This window comes from Brachycentrus maculatus, unplaced genomic scaffold (genome assembly GCF_059751285.1).
Source record: "Brachycentrus maculatus isolate JH-2025_06_01 unplaced genomic scaffold, ASM5975128v1 h1tg000293l, whole genome shotgun sequence".
Classification (NCBI taxonomy): domain Eukaryota; kingdom Metazoa; phylum Arthropoda; class Insecta; order Trichoptera; family Brachycentridae; genus Brachycentrus; species Brachycentrus maculatus.
In genome coordinates, this window is record NW_028281044.1 from 2,084,691 (window position 1) to 2,105,259 (window position 20,569).

The window sequence follows — 20,569 nt, forward strand, 5'->3', positions numbered from 1 at the left end:
GGGTGCGGTAAGGGATTATTAATTATTATCATCATTTATTTAAAAAAACATCTAAAAAAGCATAAATTACGAATTAACATACAAAAACATAAATTACAAAAGATGATAATAAGGAGGGCAAAGGAAAAAGGGAGTTTAGGGAAGGAGGCAGAGGGAAAAACTAAATTATTTGTATTAAAACAACGTGTAGCACTCATATATTGTATTAAAACAACGTGGATACTGATGTGTTGTATTAAAACATCGTGAAATATTGATATTTTGCATTAAAACAACGTGAAGTACATTTTTTAAAATTAAATACAAACAAAAAAAAAACAACGTGAAACACTCATATTTTGTATTGAAATATTACCAACGAAACTCAACATTCGCGGTTCTTGCGAAATAAAATTTTATACTACTACCATCACGCCTTTTGCACAGGGGTAGGTAGAGAAGATGGTGAACGTTACACAAGTGTATAAAGTGATCACAAGTTAACCAAATGCCAAATCGTGAGCCAAACTAGCTCAGACTTCCATCTTGTTTCATATATAAAACAAATGTTAGATGTTTCATCTCAAGTTTAAACACCTATAATGTTGATATGTAGGGGAATAATCCAATATCTGATCAAATAAATAATAACATATTAAAAATAAATCTTTCTTGAATTCATTTTTCAATCGGCAAGGATCGAACACACGAAGCCAGATTCGCAGTCGAGTGTCTACCCAACTACGCCACAGCGCCTGCCTGTGAAACGCTGTTTGTCTTTATAATTTAACTTTTTTTTATGTAATCTAATTATTTAATCTATCTTGAATTCATTTTTTAATCGGCAAGGATCGAACACACGAAGCTAGATTCGCAGTCGAGTGTCTACCTACGCCACGGCGTCTGCCTGTGAAACGCTGTTCATCTTTATAATTTAACTTATATATTTTTTATGTGCCTACATTGGTCCAAATAATCGACCGTCCCAATCAACCGGTGGTTCAATCTAGCGCCGTTGACAGTACTTAAACACCCCTAAAGAGATAGGTCTCTACCTGTTGGCTCTATCAGAAACTCGCAACCTGTTGTAATGTAACCGATGCAAGTAGCCTATATTACTAAACTAGTTTCTCCCCACCGGAAGCGTGTTTAACTTCCGTAAAATGAATTCCATTTCGGCGCGGAGGGTTGTTGGTTATTACAAAAAGCAAGTGTCATTCAGGTAAATATGTATATATTATACAAAGGGGTTGTTATCAACATGATTCGTTTATGAATTCAAAAAGAACTTCACCGACAAGACACAAGGTGGCTTGGTGGTCCTCTGCAAAATATTTTTTTTTAATATGTTAAAAATTATGATTTAAATACATGTATACAATTTATGTCAATATTTTTTTTAAATCATTGATTGATTTGACAATCAGTTTGTAGTAAAATCTATCCATTTTTAATTCAAGTTTTACTTGGTAAATACCTTCTTCTACTGCTTGGTGTAGGCCTTGTTTCAAGAGGAATTAGCCTTCTGCGTTGTCGATTCCCAGCTGTCAATCCATCTCTTGGTGGTCTGCCCAGGAGTCGTCTACCTTGGAGTTTGCCGTGCAGTGCAATATGAGGGAGTCTGGATGGTTCTATTGTCTCCTTCGTTGCCTGCCCACCCAACGACATCTTCCATTTCGCATATTTAAAATAAATACCTTAATTTTTTTTAAATCTATTGTGATATGAGTTTCGATGCATTCCTCAACATTTTTAAACACCGTATGATGATGCGAAATTCATCGAAATATGTGTCACAAAAGATTTTAGGAAATTGTGTTATTCACCTAGTAGAACATGTTAAATTAAAAAGTTTTTCAATAATGCGTTCATAGATAGTGTTATTGTTGCCCAAAAAATAATCTAGTAAATAATACTTAAAGTTTTGAGACGGACTCCTAAAGAGGAAATGTTCAACCAATTACATCTTATAACAGTAAAAAAACAATACTTTTAAATATATTTCTGAGAAAACACGTGGAAGACAGTTTATGAAAAAACGGAAAAGTATCCAAACTCTCTTTTTGACAATTCTTAAGACAGTTTGGATAATTTTCCGTTTTTTTGAAACGAACTATTCACAGCATTTTGAGTGTGTACAAATACTTGTTCACAAATCTGGGTTTCTGCACTTAGAGAAGTTATTTTTAAATATACGACATCTCAACATAGATAAAGAAGAATATGGAAATCTGGGCATTTACAGTGCTTATGTATGTATATATGTAATTTTCTAACTCATTATTTTAGAGGCTTTTCTGCAGGAAGGAGTGTTAGAAAAGGGAAACACGTATATCATTCGAAAATAAATATATATTTGATTAAATTAGCGATGAGCAGGAATCGAACCCGTGACGCCAGTTTATTAGAAAAGACCCAACAATCTTTTATATTTCAATATCATTTTTTATTATTTTAATTTTTAAAAATGTCATCTTCCAATGGACTATCAATTTTTAAAACCTCATACCTGAATCTCAGAACTGAAAACTATCCCCGTTTGTAGTATTTCGTTTAATTTAAAGTGTGGGTATTTAAATTCAACAAATTTATTAAAAATATAAAAATAAAAGATTCGGTTTTCCCAAGCCATTTTTTATTGGATTGGATACAGATTTCTGCATTATTAATAATAAGTAATATCAGTAAGATGAATACCGTTCGCTCCAATACTAAAGTTGGAAATAAATATGCCTTCTGCATCGCTTATTTGTCGAATAAATACACTGTGCGACAAAAAATATGGGCACAATATTTTTATTTTTATTTTAGTAAATTATAAATTACAAATTACAATATGTTGATTTCATTAATTGATTACGCAGTCACTGTTTAGTATTATCTATCCATTTTAATTTAAGCTTTACTTGGTAAATACCACTTTGATAAAAAATGGTGTTTACCAAGTAAAACTCTAATCAAAATACAATAAAGAGTTTTTTCGTACCGTGGGCACATTTTACAAAATTATAATGAAAGAAAATTGTTTGTACAATCAAATACGACATGGTTGATAATACGTTATATTTCGGATCTAGGTACCTACCTACATTATCCATGTATTATCCTTTTATATTATTTTTTATTATATTATATTATTCTCGACATAGATGAAGAAGAATATGGAAATCTAGGCATTTATGGAGTTTTTGATCTTATTTAGTTATTTTATACTTAATGATTTATGGATAATAGAACCAGGTTTTATGTCTTAATTGCATAATAATCAAAGTTCTTTTAAAAAAGATTTTTAAAAATGCCTAAAATTTTTTTACACCCAGTTTATTTCAAACTAGCAATAAACCTTCAAATAATGCGAATTTTAGGTTAAAAATTTTCAAATCACAGTTGGACGCGGTTCGATTCCATTCTGGTTTTGAAATGTCATTCTTTTTTAATTGGTTTTTCAATTCAAATTGAAAATATGGTCACGTGATCGTGTCAAAGGTTTATAAGATTGTTTATTTTTTTAATTAGCGTCAAATAATAGAATGATTGGCGGAACAGATGAGGAAAAGACCACTCGGTCAGTAGAATTTAAATAAATATGCAACACAACAACAGCCATCTATGTTAGATTGAAAAAGCTCTCATTTAGCAGAGACACTTTTATTTGGATGTATCCAAGATCAGAACCCTGATTATTTTTACATATTTTAAAATTGAACGATATTAATTTATAGTTTAATAAAAAGTCTATCATATTTTATAATTCAATAATATCATTTAATTAACTTGACATTGACAAAACCAATATATTTTCTATGCAACGCCATTACATATTTTTTTTAAAAACCCCTACATCCTTAGTCCGCTTCCGTAGTGTAATAGTTAGCGTGTTTAGCTACCGTCCTGGAGGTCTTGGGTTCGATTCCCAAAAGGGGTGAAATAAATATTTGTGATTATACACTCTAGTATTTATTTCATATCACCCTGATGTGTGGGAGTAATACCCTTGCCTTCATGTGAGTGATGAACAAGATAACACTACGTCAAAACGATTCAGTGCCTTATGCACCATTGGTTTTGGGTAAGGGTAAGAAGAAGATGAAACGCCTAAAAAACATGCTTTTCAATATTTTATGCAGCCAATTTAAGCAGTAGTTTTTATTTAAAACATATTGAGTGTGTCCAAATAGTTGTTTACAAATCTAGTGTTTCTCTACTTACGAGTTTTTTTCGACATCTTAACATAGATGAAGAAAAATATGGAAGTCTGCGTATTTCCAGAACCGTCATTGGTGGAAATGCCTTAAAAAAAATAAAACAACAACTGTAGTTTTTTCCACATTTATATATATATATATATATATATATATATATATATATATATATATATATATATATATATATATTAACATTTAACAAATACATTTACAACTTCTGAAATTTGAGTAGTGTGATTGCTGATGGTGGGTAGAATGGTGAATGTTACATTATGCGTACGTGTGTAACATTTACCATTCAGTGATCACTTAAGTCAGACTTTGACAGGTCGTAAGCCCTGTTAACATCCATTTTCCATATTCTTCTTCATCTTTGTTGATTTATCAATATAAGGATATATTAAGTGTAGTATTATAATTATGTCTTATACTTTTATGACGTGGATATTTTAACGATTTCAAACATTGCTTGCATTGAAAATGATTTGTAAATGAAACCTTCTCACCTTGGAGCCAGCCTGGGACCGAACCTAAAGCCAGCTTTCGACAAGATCGCTTCTGTGTCAAAGGCGTCCAACAATGTATACCAAAAATAGTGAAAATGTACCTCAAACCGGCTACCGAATTAGACACGCGGGGAGCGCAACCATTCGACCACGAATCTTCAATGTACGTACAATAATTTAAAAATAAAACACTTTACCAGGTTATCAGAATGGTCAAGGTAAAATAATGCTATAAAATTAATTTCATTATTTGCTTATATCACCTTTCGAACATCTGTCATACATAAAAAAAGAATTATTACACCTTGTACCACATAAAGGCCAAATTATGAATTATTTGGAAAATTTAGAAATCCAAAAAAACCTAAATTCTAATATGTTAATTTGTTAAATAATATATTGTTTCAAAATTCTTCACCTTTGCTTTCCATTTTTCCTTTATTTTCAAACAACGCCCCCTTGAATAACCCCCCCCCCTAACTTACCCCTTTCCTTATTTATATAACAGTTTTTATTTTATTTTATATTTTCGTTATTATTCAGACCTGACGATGGAAGCTTAACTTTCGAAACTAGTTGTCATTAATAAACTCAAGTGGTATGAAAACAAGTGTTTCCTTAATCATTTTAACATGTCTTACCACAAAGTAAATGCCGAAAAAAAATCTATCGTACATAATTTTCAATTTTTATTATACTTTTCATTTGATTAGAACCCCAGATTTTTCAACAAAGCATAATTTTTTAACAAGCTGTAATTGAAATAGAAAATATACAACACTCTCCTTATCATTCATCGTTTACTTTGTGTAATACCACTTAAAACACTGCTACTAAAAGCAGACTACCGTTCCATCATTTGGTCATATGTAGACATGATGATGGAATGATTATTCCAATACCGGTAATAATAATAATAATAAATTTGGATAACTTATATAGCGCCATTTTCGTAAAATACTACCTCAAGGGCGCTTCACTATGAATGAATTGGGGAAAATATTATGGTGGAAATGATTTAGCAAACAAATGTGTTTTTAGTATTTTTCTAAAGATCATCTCATTCTCACTATTTCTAACCATTGGTGGAAGAGCATTCCACGCCGTCGGTCCTGCAACAGCAAAGGCACGCTCGCCAAATTAAGTGCGTTAGTTGCGAGCTGGTACGGTAGTCATGAAGTAATGTTTTTAAGTGGTATTACACAAAGTGAACGATGAATGACAACGAGGGCGTTATATTACCATACCATAAACGATGCTCTTAATACACATAATATAAAATTTACACTTGGTCACTGTTGGAAGCGGGTTGCCCACCCCTGACCATGTGACTAACCGAGATTCGGGCACTGGTGACCGACATAAAATCTTTTACTTTAAACGATTTTTCTAATAAAATTTAGTTAAAGGCAGTTGAAGTCATCGGTCACAAAATACACACCAAAGATAAATGTAGGCGATGCAGTTTGTCATATTATTTTTGAAAAATAAAAGCTTGTGTGTAATTAAATATTAGAATTATTGTATGCACAACTCTGTTCACAGTTATTTGAATTATTTTTTTAAAATATAATTTAATTAATTAAAGGTTATGTACAATAGAATGCCCCAAATATATAGACTAATGAATTTTCAATTAATCGATTCAGCAATCACATATTTCTACTATATTAGAAATTAAAAAGGCAATTAATAATGATTTACAGCTAATAAATACACAAGTAAATGATTTAGCCAAAAGTCCGTTATTAAATATGTTTCCTATCACTCATCATCCCTGATCCCTTTTGTCTGTGACTGCCAATCAACTCAAAAAAATAAAGCCACTTGAGATCTACCCAAGCTCCTTTGCCCAACCGTCAAAATATTTTGAATTTTGTTAAGCAGATAGTGTTTTAATATTAATCAGTCTTAATAAAGAAGCGGTTAGCATCGAAACCGGTACACATTATAATTAAGCTATGATAAAATATTTATAGTGATTTTAAATTTAAAACAAAGTTACATTTTAATTTTAAAATGGAAAATAACAAAGTTAGTGCTTCAAATATATATATTTATATGTGAAATATGTGAGAGAGTGGTTTGGCGTTCTATTTTCTTCGCCAACCCCTTAGACGGAAAGTGCCGTGATGGCAAGTAAACATATATACTTATTTATGTATATATATATATATATATATATATATATATATATATATATATATATATATATATATATATATATATATATATGTATATATATGATATATATATATATATATATATATATATATATATATATATATATATATATATATATATATATATATATATATATATATATATTCCTTTAAAATAATTCACTTGCCATCATGCCGCTTTCCATCAAAGGGATTAGCGAAGAGAATAGAACGCCACACTACTCTCTCACAAATCTCACATATACATAAATTAGTATTTTGCAAAAAACATACACATTTAACGCCTAAGATCCCTTCATTTTAGCCATACTTATAACGAAATAGTTTTTTTCTTTTGTTAATTCATTATTCTTGTTTTCCTTTAAGTAGGTTTTCTGAACTTTCTAAGCGATGCCCTAACGCTCAATGGGACCGTTCATAATTTACCGAACGTTCTCCTACCTTATTTTGAACGGACTACGCAATTTTATGTTTTTATTGAACGCAATCTTTTTCTATATCCGGCACGTATAAGCGTGTACACAATACTTTACTTTTATCATTTTTATTACCTAAATTTAAGTGGAAAATAGAATATTTGGAAAATGGTACACACGGTAAACTGTAAAATCCATATAAGTTTCATTATTTGATTCGGCAGTCGCTCTGCGTCAAAATCTATCGATTTTTTATTTAAGTTAACTAAACAACTAACTAATTATCACGCTATTTCCCCGCAGGAGTAGGCAGAGAGATTAGAACGCCACACCATTCTGTCTTCCAATCTTTCTTCGCCTCTACCATGATCATTTATTAAAAAAATGTATGTTTATATATGTATTTCATATATCTATATTGCAAGCTGTACCACCGCATTCCTAGATCTGATACAGAAGCATCTAAGCTTCCTGACAGATCTTCTTTTGTAAAGCAATTTTTTTTAAACTAAGAATTTATTGATAATGTGAAACAAAACAAAATTGTTTCCCGATTTTATAACATTTAAAAGCTTTCAATATCCCTGTCACTGCCAATCAAAGTAAAATCAACAAATATAGATGTATTTTATTAAAATTAAACACTTGAATATCCCACTTTAATGAGTTTTATTTATTTTTTGACATCTCATCAAAGATGAAGAAGAATATGGAAGTCTGGGCATTTACGAGGCTGACGACCGTCATAGGCTGATTTAAGTGATCACTTTACACACGTGTAACATTCACCAATTCTACCCATTATTGACAACCACACTACTCAAATTCTTGGAACTTTGATGAGATGTCAAAAAATAATATGAAAATAACTCCTGTAATGGAGATAATCCAGATTTTGTGAACAAGTATTTGGACACACTCAAAATGTTGAGTTTTATTTATAAATATACGACTAGTTTCGAAAACGACAGATGTTTTTATCTTCTGATACAAAGTTAATACCGAATCAATAAATAATATATGCAGAAGCATGAACGTGGAAGAAACGAAGAATATTTGCAAAAACAGAGTGGTGTGGCATTCTCTTTGCCTGCCCCTGTGGGGAAGCGGCGTGAAGGTTAGTCAGTTAAAATGAGCATATTGATATATCTTTGTATAAAATAATGCATTGTGGTATTCTTAAGGCCCGACGGGGAGAGGCAGTCGCATGGTCCACGGGTCGTGGTAACTGTCCGGCCGGCCAATGTCAAGGTCCCCGTCTGCGAGCCGAAACCCCCGCACACACTCACTCCAGCGTCACGTTTCCACATGACCGGCTGACCAGATCCGCGACGCACGACGCATGGCGGGCCGCGGCGGGCGTGACGTCAGCCTCCTGATTCAATAGCGCACACGTCTACCTTCGTAACTCAACAGCAAACCATCATCCAGGCGTAACTGAACAACAGCCTATCATCCAGGCTGACCATGACGTTAGGTTCCTGATTCAATAGCTTACACGTCTACCTTCGTAATTCAACAGCAAACCATCATCCAGGTGTTACTGAACCAACAGCCCATCATCCAGGCTGACCATGACGTTAGGTTCCTGATTCAATAGCTTACACGTCTACCTTCGTAACTCAACAGCAAACCATCATCCAGGCATAACTGAACAACAACCAGACTCCCGATTTAATAATGTATATATCTACTTTCATAACGCAACTCAACAGCTGACCATCATCAAGGTAGACCACCATGTCAGGCTTCTGATTCAATAACTGATTCAATAGCGTACACGTCATCCAATTATACCGTGGTATCAGGTTCCGGATTCTATAGCGTACACGTCTACCTTCATAACTCAACAGCAAACCATCATCTAGGTAGACCATCGTGTCAGGCTCTTGATTCAATAACGTACACGCCCGCTTTAGAACTGAACAACAAACCATCATCCAGGCAGACTCCTGATTCAGTAGCGTACACGTCTACCTTCATAACTCAACAGCAAACCATCGTCCAGGCAGCTCCTGATTCAATAACGTACACATCTACCCAACAACAAACTATCATGTAGATAGACCATGATGTCAGGCTTCTGATTCAATAATTTACACATCTACTTTCATAACTCTTTCATCATCCAGGCAGACCTTGGCGACAATTCATATCGTGTGTCGGGTTAGTTGCTTTCAATATGTACATATACGTAATACATCAAGTTTTTGGACATCGAAAGTTATCACAGACGAACCTTCATACATTATATTCAGCGTCTCGTTTTTATATCATGTGTGTGTACATATATCACATCCACGGTATATCACACAGTAATTACGCGCCACCGCTCGCAGCGCACCCAGTGACGTCAGCTCGACAAGATGGCGGCCGCGCGGAAGATGGCGTCACTTCCGGCGCGCAATCACTGCGAGCGGGAAATCTGACGGATGTCGGAGAATGCCGCCAATTCTGATTGGTCGCCTCGTAAACTCCATCTACCTGCGCCTATAAACATTGCCGAAAAATGGGCAACGGCTCTAAGCATTTAAATAATACATGTATAATAACATACTCAAAGATTTACCGTGAAACGCATGTGCGAGTATGTATGTACTCATTTTCGATACATCCGCGACTTTGAGTATTCTTAACCCACTCTTACATCGAGACCTCATATCGCTCACTCCTTTTAAGAAACGTCATAAATAAAAAAAAACTTGATTTTTCAGGAGAACGTTTTTAAAGTTTAAAAATATAATACAATGTATTAAAAATAAATATCAAGCCACTAACTGAACTTTTTACTGTGTAACAGATCTTTTTAGATAAAACCTGAAGGTTTTTTCTCCATTTGAAAAATATTTAGTATATTTAAAAAAAATAGTTACGCAATACCTTTTCTTCAAAAATCAAAAACAACACTTTCAGCCCTGTATCGGGTAAATATTAACTTAAAAATATGCCTCTTTTGATGGGATACAGTACATTTTTTGGGCATTCCGAAAACATGCACAACTGAAAATTGACATATATTGATTTATGACGTTCTTGAAAGGAGTGAGCGATATAAGTTTTTTTTTTATATTTGGCCTAGTAAAATGATGTTTCTGCCACTGTCAAGTATTATTTTTATTTACACACATTAACAAAATAAAAATAGGAAATAATTATAACAATTAATACAAAATTTCATTGTTTAAATGCTTTTAGCTTTATCATTTTATAAATTATTACCGCAATTCTAGAATTAGGTTCAGAAAGAAGGGTGGATACTTGGGTGGGGAGTTGGATTCCTGCCCGTGTTTAGCTATTTAGAATGTTCTCCATTTCTGTGAGCTGACACTGAAAGAACGTATGGTTTTCATCCCCTATATCTTGTCCATATAAGGTCTTTAAAATAAAAATAGCTTTAAAATACCATCAAATCGTAGAAAAAAGTATTTATCTTAAAATTTAGTTTAAAACAAATTTCTTTTAGACTTGATTCATCAAAATACCACCACCATAACGACTGTAGAGCGAAAACTCTTTACGTTTGCAAACGATGTAACGAAGAATCATTGTGCCCAGAATTTTTTGGAAATTTCCTTTTACGCAAATAGAATATGTTTATTTCTAGTATTATCATAATTTCGCCAGTAAAATGTAGAATTATTAATAAATATTGCACTGTTTTGACGTATTGGAACAAGGAAATACATTTTACTTAACCTTTGCATTTAATATACTATCATTTACTGTCATAAAAATGTTACAAATTCATATTATGCTCTCAAATACAAATAGCTTCATATGAGGCCTTTCAGAAATTTCAAAAAAATTGATACCTTAAAAAAATATATGTATATTTTGTGTCTGTTATAATTATTTTCATAAATTCCATACCAGTGTTTTTTTTTAACTTTTTTTAAAAAAACATTTACGAGAGAATTAAATATAACCTAGAAAATTATCTAAATTGCTTTAAGGCTGAGATCTCAAACGTTAAAATTTAGATGGCGAACGAACGTGTATCTGTATACATTTTTTTTCAATACATATTATAGTATTAGAATTTTACTTTTTTAGAACATTCTCCTATATTGGAATTTGATTTTTTCAGAATATTCATTGTACAACTATATTTATATTTTTTTAATATCCTTTCAATAACTCTTTTCTTTACATAAAAAAAAAAAATCAAAAAAATTTATAACCTCAAATGTTGCCTGGGGTTAAAGATAATAACGTAGCAATTTATCGCATGTTGGGCCTTGATGTCGACATATTTTACTATTTTTTCTCTAGTTTAAATGAGTGACGTCACGATAAATTATGAATCAGATTTCTTCGCCAGTAAAGTCAACATTTCCGCGAACTCAATTTAATCCGCGATCCATAAATTTGCCAGATGTAAAAATGTTGACAGCACTTTGAAAAAATGTTCAATTCATTTGAGAGACGCCTTCGGTTACGCAAATCAAATGCTCCGTTTTTTTACTCGGTCGCGTAATTTTTACGCCTCTCAGTGGAAAATGATTCAATTCTGTACTGTTTGTTGTAGAAACAGGGTGTTTCAAATATTGACCAATTAAAACATAAATTAAAAATGAATAGATTTTATCACAAAGGGAATGCCGAATCAATTAATGAAATTAGATCTATTTCATTTGTTCAATACAAATTTTCCAGCAATTTTTTGTCTACATAGTGGCATTTGTTGAACATAACAGGAAAACACGCAACACAAAACATTGCTAATGGCATAATATGCTTCTTAACAGCTGTTGTCAAGAAGCATATTATGGCAGAGATCTGTACGTTTGATCGCGGATTAGTACAAGTAAAATTGTTATTTATGACATCTCAACATAGATGAAGAAGAATATGGAAGTCTGGGCATTTACGGGGCTTACGACCGTTATAGGCTGGCTTTACACACTTGTAACATTCACCAATTCTACCCATGATTGAAAACCACATTACCCAAGTTCTTTTATTTTTTTGAATAACCCAACGTCCAAGTTACTCTGAAATCTAGCTACGGCTTATGCAACACCGCTTATCATGACCCTACTCAGGCTTCAACTTTTTAAGTTTCATAGCCTATGCCTACTCGTGAATGGATTTACTCTTTTATGTTTAAAGTTACTATAATTTCATCTAATTCATGAGTGAAAATTCTAGGCAAAAACAATAAATACATGATCCAATTTCGAAACATTGTGCTTGAATCACTATAATTTCACTAGAGACATCTTTTGGTGAGATGTCAAAAAATAAGTATACATTTAATATATTACGTACAAATTGGCAACGGCCGTTAATAAAGTAAGAAAAAAGATCTACCCGTTTCCATTATCTATTAAATGACTCTTTTATATTCATGTATGGAAGTGAAGTATAGAGTTAGAAAAGGTATGTTTCTAATTCGGAATGTAAACAGCCTGTATGGGACATAGACAGTCGGTATTATTGTGAAAATAGAAATAAAACAAATCAAAATGTCCGCCCTTCCTTTCCTGCGCGCGGCCGCCATGACGGATCGGTTCCAAATTCAAATCTCAGACCGCTTCCGGTCTTTTGTTTCTCCGGCGAGCTTTTGTTTCGTTTTTTTTTCGCTGTTCCTGCTGCGGTGGTCCGACTATACCGGCCAACGGTAATGAATCATGCTTAAATGGTCCGACTCTATTTACCGAACGAACGAATTAGTTGGTGAAATATGTATCATAGCGCTATACACACGCACTCAAACGTAGACAAAATGTTAATCACATGCTTTGTTAGTTTGTCCGAGGGCTCACATCCAAAAGACGTGTATCCATCATATACAATTACTTTAGCATTATTGACACACTGAAACCTATATAAAATGTTAATCACATGCGTTGTTAGTTTGTCTTAGGGCCCTCATTCAAAAACCTTTGTACACTATGTACCACTACCTTAGCATTATTCACAAACTTACACATAGACAAAATGTTAATCACATGCGTTGTTAGTTTATCCGAGCTAACAAACATCGACTAACGTGTATGGTATATACTATCCGCCATTTCTATAGCGTTATTCATACACTTACACATCTACAAAATATTAATCACATGCGTTGTTAGTTTGTCCGAGCAAACAAACATCCACCAACATGTATGGTATATACTATCCACCACTTCTATAGCGTTATCCACACCCTAACATATCTACAAAATATTAATTACATGCGTTGTTAGTTTGTCCGAGTTAACATACATTCATTCACGTGTATGGTTCATATTATCCACCACTACCATAACACTATTCATATATTTTCACTTATTCGAAATATTAATCACATCTGTTGTTAGTTTCACTCACTCTTCACACACATACACCTACAAAAATCATTAATCACATGCGTTGTTAGTTTGTCCGATGACCAACATCCACCATCGTTTATACTTTTTCCACCACTACCATTCCACTATTTACACACTTAATATAAAATATTTATCACATGCGTTATTAATTTTTCCGAGATCTAACATCTACCAACGTGTATGTAGGTACTTTCTGCCACAACGTTAACATTTATACAATATTTTTTTAGACGAGAGTTGAATTTATTATGTAGGTACGTTGCATATTACGTACGAGGTTTAATGATCAAAATATGAAATTTCGTTTCTACTAGCCAAAAACATATTTTATTTAATTCTGTATTGAGAACAGGAGGGATGATCTAGTGTGGGCCAATCAGGGACTTCTCAGCATTTTAATAAGTCTATTAATCACATACGTTTTTAGTTTGTCATACACACAAAAATTTCAACGGATTTGGAACATCAATGAGCACATATCGCTCACTCCTTTCAACAACGTCATAAATCAAAAATCGTCAATTTTCAATTGTACCTACATTTTTTCAGAATGCCTAGAAAATGTACTATATCCCAGCAAAAGCTGCATATTTTTAACTTAATATTTACCCGCTACAGGGCAGAAAGTGTTGTTTTTACATTTTGAAGAAATGGTATTGTTTTTTTTTAAATATACTAAATATTTTTCAAATTGGGATAAAACATTCAGGTTTTACCTAAAAAGATCTGTTGCACAGTAAAAAGTTCAATAAGTGGCTTGATATTTATTATTAATACATTTTATTATATTTTTAAACTTTCAAAACGATCTCCTGAAAATCATGTTTTTTTAAATATGACGTTGTTGAAAGGAGTGAGCGATATGGGCCTGTATGGATGATACGTTCTTGATCAGGTTACTGTTCCCATATGTTCAGCCTTACATACACGTACGTGTACGGTAATAATAGAAACCCAATAAATAATAAACGAGTCCGAGTATGCAATCACGACCCGAACCCCGGTTCCCAGGTTCCATAGTAAACACTCTCCACCATTAAACCACAAGTTGGTTCAATTTTACGACTGTTTTCTTCATTCATAATATTGGAAACAGAGTTACATTCATAGACTCGAGTTTCACTGAACCGGTTGGTAATGTAAAATAACCCTCACATCTGTATTTATTAATTAATTAATTTTACATATTTATTTCATGTTTATCCGCCTCCGTTTATGTTTGTGCGCCTCCGTAGTGTATGGTCAGCACGCTTGGCTACCGTTCTGGAGGTCCCGGGTTCGATTCCCAGGAGGGGTCAAATACATAAAAGTGATTTTTTCACACTAATATTTGTTCAATATTATCCTGGACTGGCACCTGAAGCGGAGGGCTGATCACCTTTCCTTCGCGTGTTAACGATCAAGATAACACTGTGTTTATATAATGCAGTGCCCTATGCATCATCGGGGTGCGGATAAGGATTTAATAATAATAATATGTTGTTAACAATATATTATAATTATAATATATACTTAATTATAATATATTGTTAATGTAAAAAAATAAATAATTCAAAATGGATAAAATTCCACCAACTTGACCACATTTACAGCAAAAATGATGTTAATATTAATTGCAGCCCGGTTTTTGTCGAAATTTTATAAAGCATTCGACGTTTTTGCAAAGGCATGTCGCTTGTGCGCCAAGGATTTCGCAAAAAACCACCAAGGCTGTACATATAATAAAATATTTATAAAACTAGATACACATTCTTGGCCGGGGCGGTCATAATAGCATAAGGAACAACAGTCGAATCTAGTGGTAAGAGATCGCATTGTATATTGACATTTTTTTTAAAGTGAAAAAAATATATCTCGGGCATTTATCAACACATAACGATATTAACAAGTTAGCTAATCATCACGCCTTGTTACCGCAGAGGTAGGCAGATAAAGCGTATACATTAAAATATATTAAATCGAAAATATGCTAGAATACTATTGCTAAAGGTGTAGAAGAATCTTCGGAAAACTCCTTCAGACACATGGAACAGATCAATATCCAATGAGATATTGTTCGACATAGCGGTAGCTCTTCCTACAGGCATAACCATCGGCAGGTTGGTCCTGTGTATAGGAATGTGAAACAATCTATACCGACGCTGTCTTAGGTAACTATCGGGAACATACAGACCAATGCTCAGGATAATTTCAGGATTATCGATTATACCGCGCAACAATGGATAAAAATGCGTAATCAAATACACATTCCTTTTAGTCTCCAAACTATTGTAGCCAAGCATACCCTGGAGAAACTGGGTCGGGTAGAGCCAAGGATAATAGCCGTACTCTCTCATGTAGAGATACCTCAGAAACTTCTTTGAAGTACTTATGATTCATATACCAGACGATCAAATTAAAATAGCAGCAATTTGATGCAGTGCCCTATGCACCATTAGGTCTGAATAAGCATCACTAGTAGTAGTAATAGTCGATTAAAGAGTCTCTGCTAAATAAAAGCTTTCTTCATCCAATCATGGATGGCTGTTATGAACTCAATCACGGAACATCACGAAATAGATCATGTATAGTATGTGTGACTTCCAAAAATTTGAGTTGTGTGGTTGTCAATCATGGACAGAATGGTGAATGTGACACGTGTGAAAAGTGACTAAACAAGCCTATGAAGGGTCAAGCTAGGACACAAAATGCCGAACCCTCTTCTAGTGGAACGGAAGGTCTGCTGACGACAGTCAGCAGTTCGGCTTCTCCTGAGGAGTGCAACGTGGTTTCCTCCCAGCAATGAGCAAATGCTGACAAGTTCCCGATTGGTCCACACAAGATTATCCCTTCTGTTCCCAACACAGATAATAACACATCTTTATTTTGTTTTTGTTTAACTAGAAGAAATAAAAATCTACTTAGTAATCTACAAACATTGTTCGTAATAAGCAAGGTAAATAATAATATATATATATATATATATATATATATATATATATATATATATATATATATATATATATATATATATATATATATATATATATATATATATATATATATATATATATATATATATATATATATATATATATATATATATATATAATTGTGCCACCCGCAAATTGCGAAGCCTTCGGGCAAGGTCGAGTGAGGTGAAAAAATACTGTGGATAATTTATATATATATAAATATATATATATATATATATATATATATATATATATATATATATATATATATATATATATATATATATATATATATATATATATATATATATATATATATACATATATATATATATATATTTATATATATATATATATATATATATATATATATATATATATATATATATATATATATATATATATATATATATATATATATATATATTTATATATATATAAATTATCCACAGTATTTTTTCACCTCACTCGACCTTGCCCGAAGGCTTCGCAATTTGCGGGTGGCACAGTGGGCGAATCGTCCGACTGTCGGCGGGGAAGGATGTGGGAATGCCCGCGTAATTGGGAGCTGTCCACAGACCGCAGCTGCCGGCTGGAGGAAGACCAGATCTTGCGGCGAGAGCGAAAATGAGGCGTCATAAACAGCAGTCTGGTCTTGTACAACACACTGGATCTGGACATAAGTTGGTCGCATAATAGATACACCTGAAAAATGGTGTAAAACAGTGGCTTTTTTAAGCACTAAGCATTAAGTCCCAGAACTCTACTAAAAAAATTAACCGGAATTTTCACTAAAAAAATATATTTAAATATCATTCAAATGTCCCGAGACTGATTGACGACATTTTTTTTTTAACATAACAAGGTAACCACCTTGCCTCCATGTAAGTGACGATACATGCGTCAATACTATGCAGTGCACTATACAACATTGGGTGCGATGAATGGTGAATGTTACACGTCTGTAAAGTGATCACGTAAACCAGCCTATAGCGGTCGTAAGTCGCGTTATGCCCAAACTTCCATATTCTTCTTCATCTATGTTGCCATGTCAAAGATTCACATACGTTGTTTGAAAATGATGCGGAATGCATCGAAACACGTGTCGCAATAAATTTCAAGAAAAAGTGGTATTTTTTAAAGTAAAATTTGAATTAAAAATTAGTATTATCATCATTAGTACCCGCTAATTTGACGCGTTTCGGAGACCTTCACTTATCTCATTCTCAAGATCAAGATGCATTTGCGTGGTGTGGACCGATTCTCGTAATAAACGATAATATGAATGGACCGTCGGTGTGTTTTTTGCTCTCATTTTTTACCGTGCGTAGATAGGTAGCCAGCGACTTCACCACTAGGCGCGGTGTTTTTTTTATTCTTGTTATAATTTACCTATTATTATTGTAGCTACCGGTATTTTTATTGTTGGGACGCTTTCTCATGATACGCCGATGCGACGCTGTGACCATGACTCAGCAAGCGAACGGGACACTACAAAAATACAAAAAAAAAACAAGAAAAAAATATTTTTACGAAATGTATACGAAAAACGTGGTCACCTAAAATCATTAGTAGATTTCATGAAATGATTCGGCAGTCACTTTGTGGTAATATCGATCAATTTTTAATTTAAATTTCATTTGTTAAATACCAATAATTCATCAAATTTACGGTTTCCATTCTTAAATACTGTACTGTGCTTTGAAAATTATGCAAAAATGCAGCAAAACACGTGTTATTATAGATTTGAAGAACTAGTAATATGTACCAAATGAATTTTTCATTTTTTTTTATTTAAATTAAATAAAAATCGTAAAAATCGAGTTTTTTTAAATAATTTAATTTATTTTCTAGACATGCCTACTTTAAAATCTTAAAATTATTTACGCTGTCCTCTTTGTTTTGTGGTCAGAACGCTCGGCTACCGTACTGGAGGTTCCGGGTTTGATTCTCGGGTGGGGTCAAATAAATATAAGTGATTTTTTCATTCTAATATTTATTCAATATAACCCTGGACTAGTACATGAAGCGGAGGGCTGATCACCTTTCCTTCATGAATTAACGATCAATATAACACTGCGTTTATATGATGCAGTGCCCTATTCACCATAGGGTGCGGATGAGGGTTTGAAAAAGTAGCAAGGTTATTTAAATATTTGATTCCTAAACATTTACTATTCTGTTTGAATTTTTTGGTATTTCATTGTGGTATTATTAGATAAGTCATTTCAGTGCCGTAGAACGGGGCTACTTGAACATTGATATGTTACTTGACCCAGTACAAAAAAAAAATTTAGATCTGTATTTGGTCTACAATAATGAACGTTTCGACATGATTCATTGTTTCCCTGACAGGTGACACTTATACATTCATTATTGTAGACCAAATACAGATTTAATTTTTTCTTGTACTGGGCTCAAGTAACACATCAAAGTTCAAGCAGCCCCGTTCTACGGTATCTCAAAGATGATTTTTTTCTTGATTCAAGTATTTAGATTCAAGATGGTCACCCTATTTTCCATTATAGCCCGCAAACACACACACCAGCAGACTAACCGCAATGACAGACCGCTTAGTATGCTTCGATTCTAATATCGTTTAATATTATATTATCTGTATTAGGTACTGCCTGGCTGCATACCAACTCCCTGCCACTGTAGACTTGATATCCTCGGTTCGAGTCTTTAGACAAATCAGACGACAATAAATAGCATAGAAAGAAAAAAACAATTGATTTGGAATTAACTTTCTGGAATGACATGTTGATAATTAAAAATTAAATATGTACTTGTATTAGACCACTAATTGAGGTTTATTTCACATGACTAGTTTCGAAAACTACAGATGTTTTACAATATTTTGAGTGTATCCAAGTACTTGTTCACAAATCTGGATTATCTCCAATAAGAAGTCAATATTTTTTTACGGGGCTTACGACTAATAATAGAAAATATAGAAGTTTCAAGATTTTGTACAGTGTGATTGTCAATCATGGGTAGAATTGGTGAATGTAACACGTGTGTAAAGTGATCACTGCCTATGACGGTCGTAAGACCCGTAAATGCCCACACATTCATATTCTTCTTCATCTTCGTTGAAATGTCAAAAAAGAATATACAGATGTTTTCATCAGCAGTTTTTGCTTGCATGTTTTTCTGATCACCCTTCGATGAAAACATCCATAGTTTTCGAAACTTGATTTGCATTACTTTTAAGTATTTGACACGCCTGATCATGCCAGTTTTCCTCGGTCTTCTTGTGATTCTATTTCCGACTACATTCGCATCAAAGTATGTGCTACAATCACTTGAATTTTCAAGTATTTTTACTTATAAAATGGTGATTTTATGCAAACATTTAATAATGCAAGTATTTTAATTGACTCTATTATGTTCCAAATGAACTCGAATCATGAAATTTACTTACGAAACGCCCGAATTGAACACATTACAAGTACAAATTTTCGTAGTGGAAGGTGGAATAATACCAGTACTAGCTCTCTGACCGATTTCTATACAAATTCGCTCTTGTTTTGTCTTTTTTCGACCCAAAAACAGGAAAAAAAGCACAAAAAGCAAACTTGTACTTTTGCTTGTCAAGAAAATCACGATTCTGTATCAAAAAACGCTGGATTTCTAATACAAGAGGCTCATGAGAAGAGCGGGTTAAGTCATAAATATATAAGTATTTATTTTATTAAAATTAATATTTTCAATATTTAACGGTGTAGGTACTCTCAAATATACGTCTTAGTACGCGAGTGGCTGTGCTAGAAGCGAAACGTGTATACGCGCATATTTTTTTTCAGAATATAAATTGATTTTTTTAATTATTACATTTTTAATGTATTTAGTATGGTTACTTACAAAAGTATTTATTATGATTTAATTCATTTTCTAGACATTTCTGCTTTTACGATATTAAAATTAATAACGCAGTTCTCTCCAAAAAAGGGACTGAGCTCTTGTGCTTGGAGAGGGACTTACACTTATTATTTATTGTTTA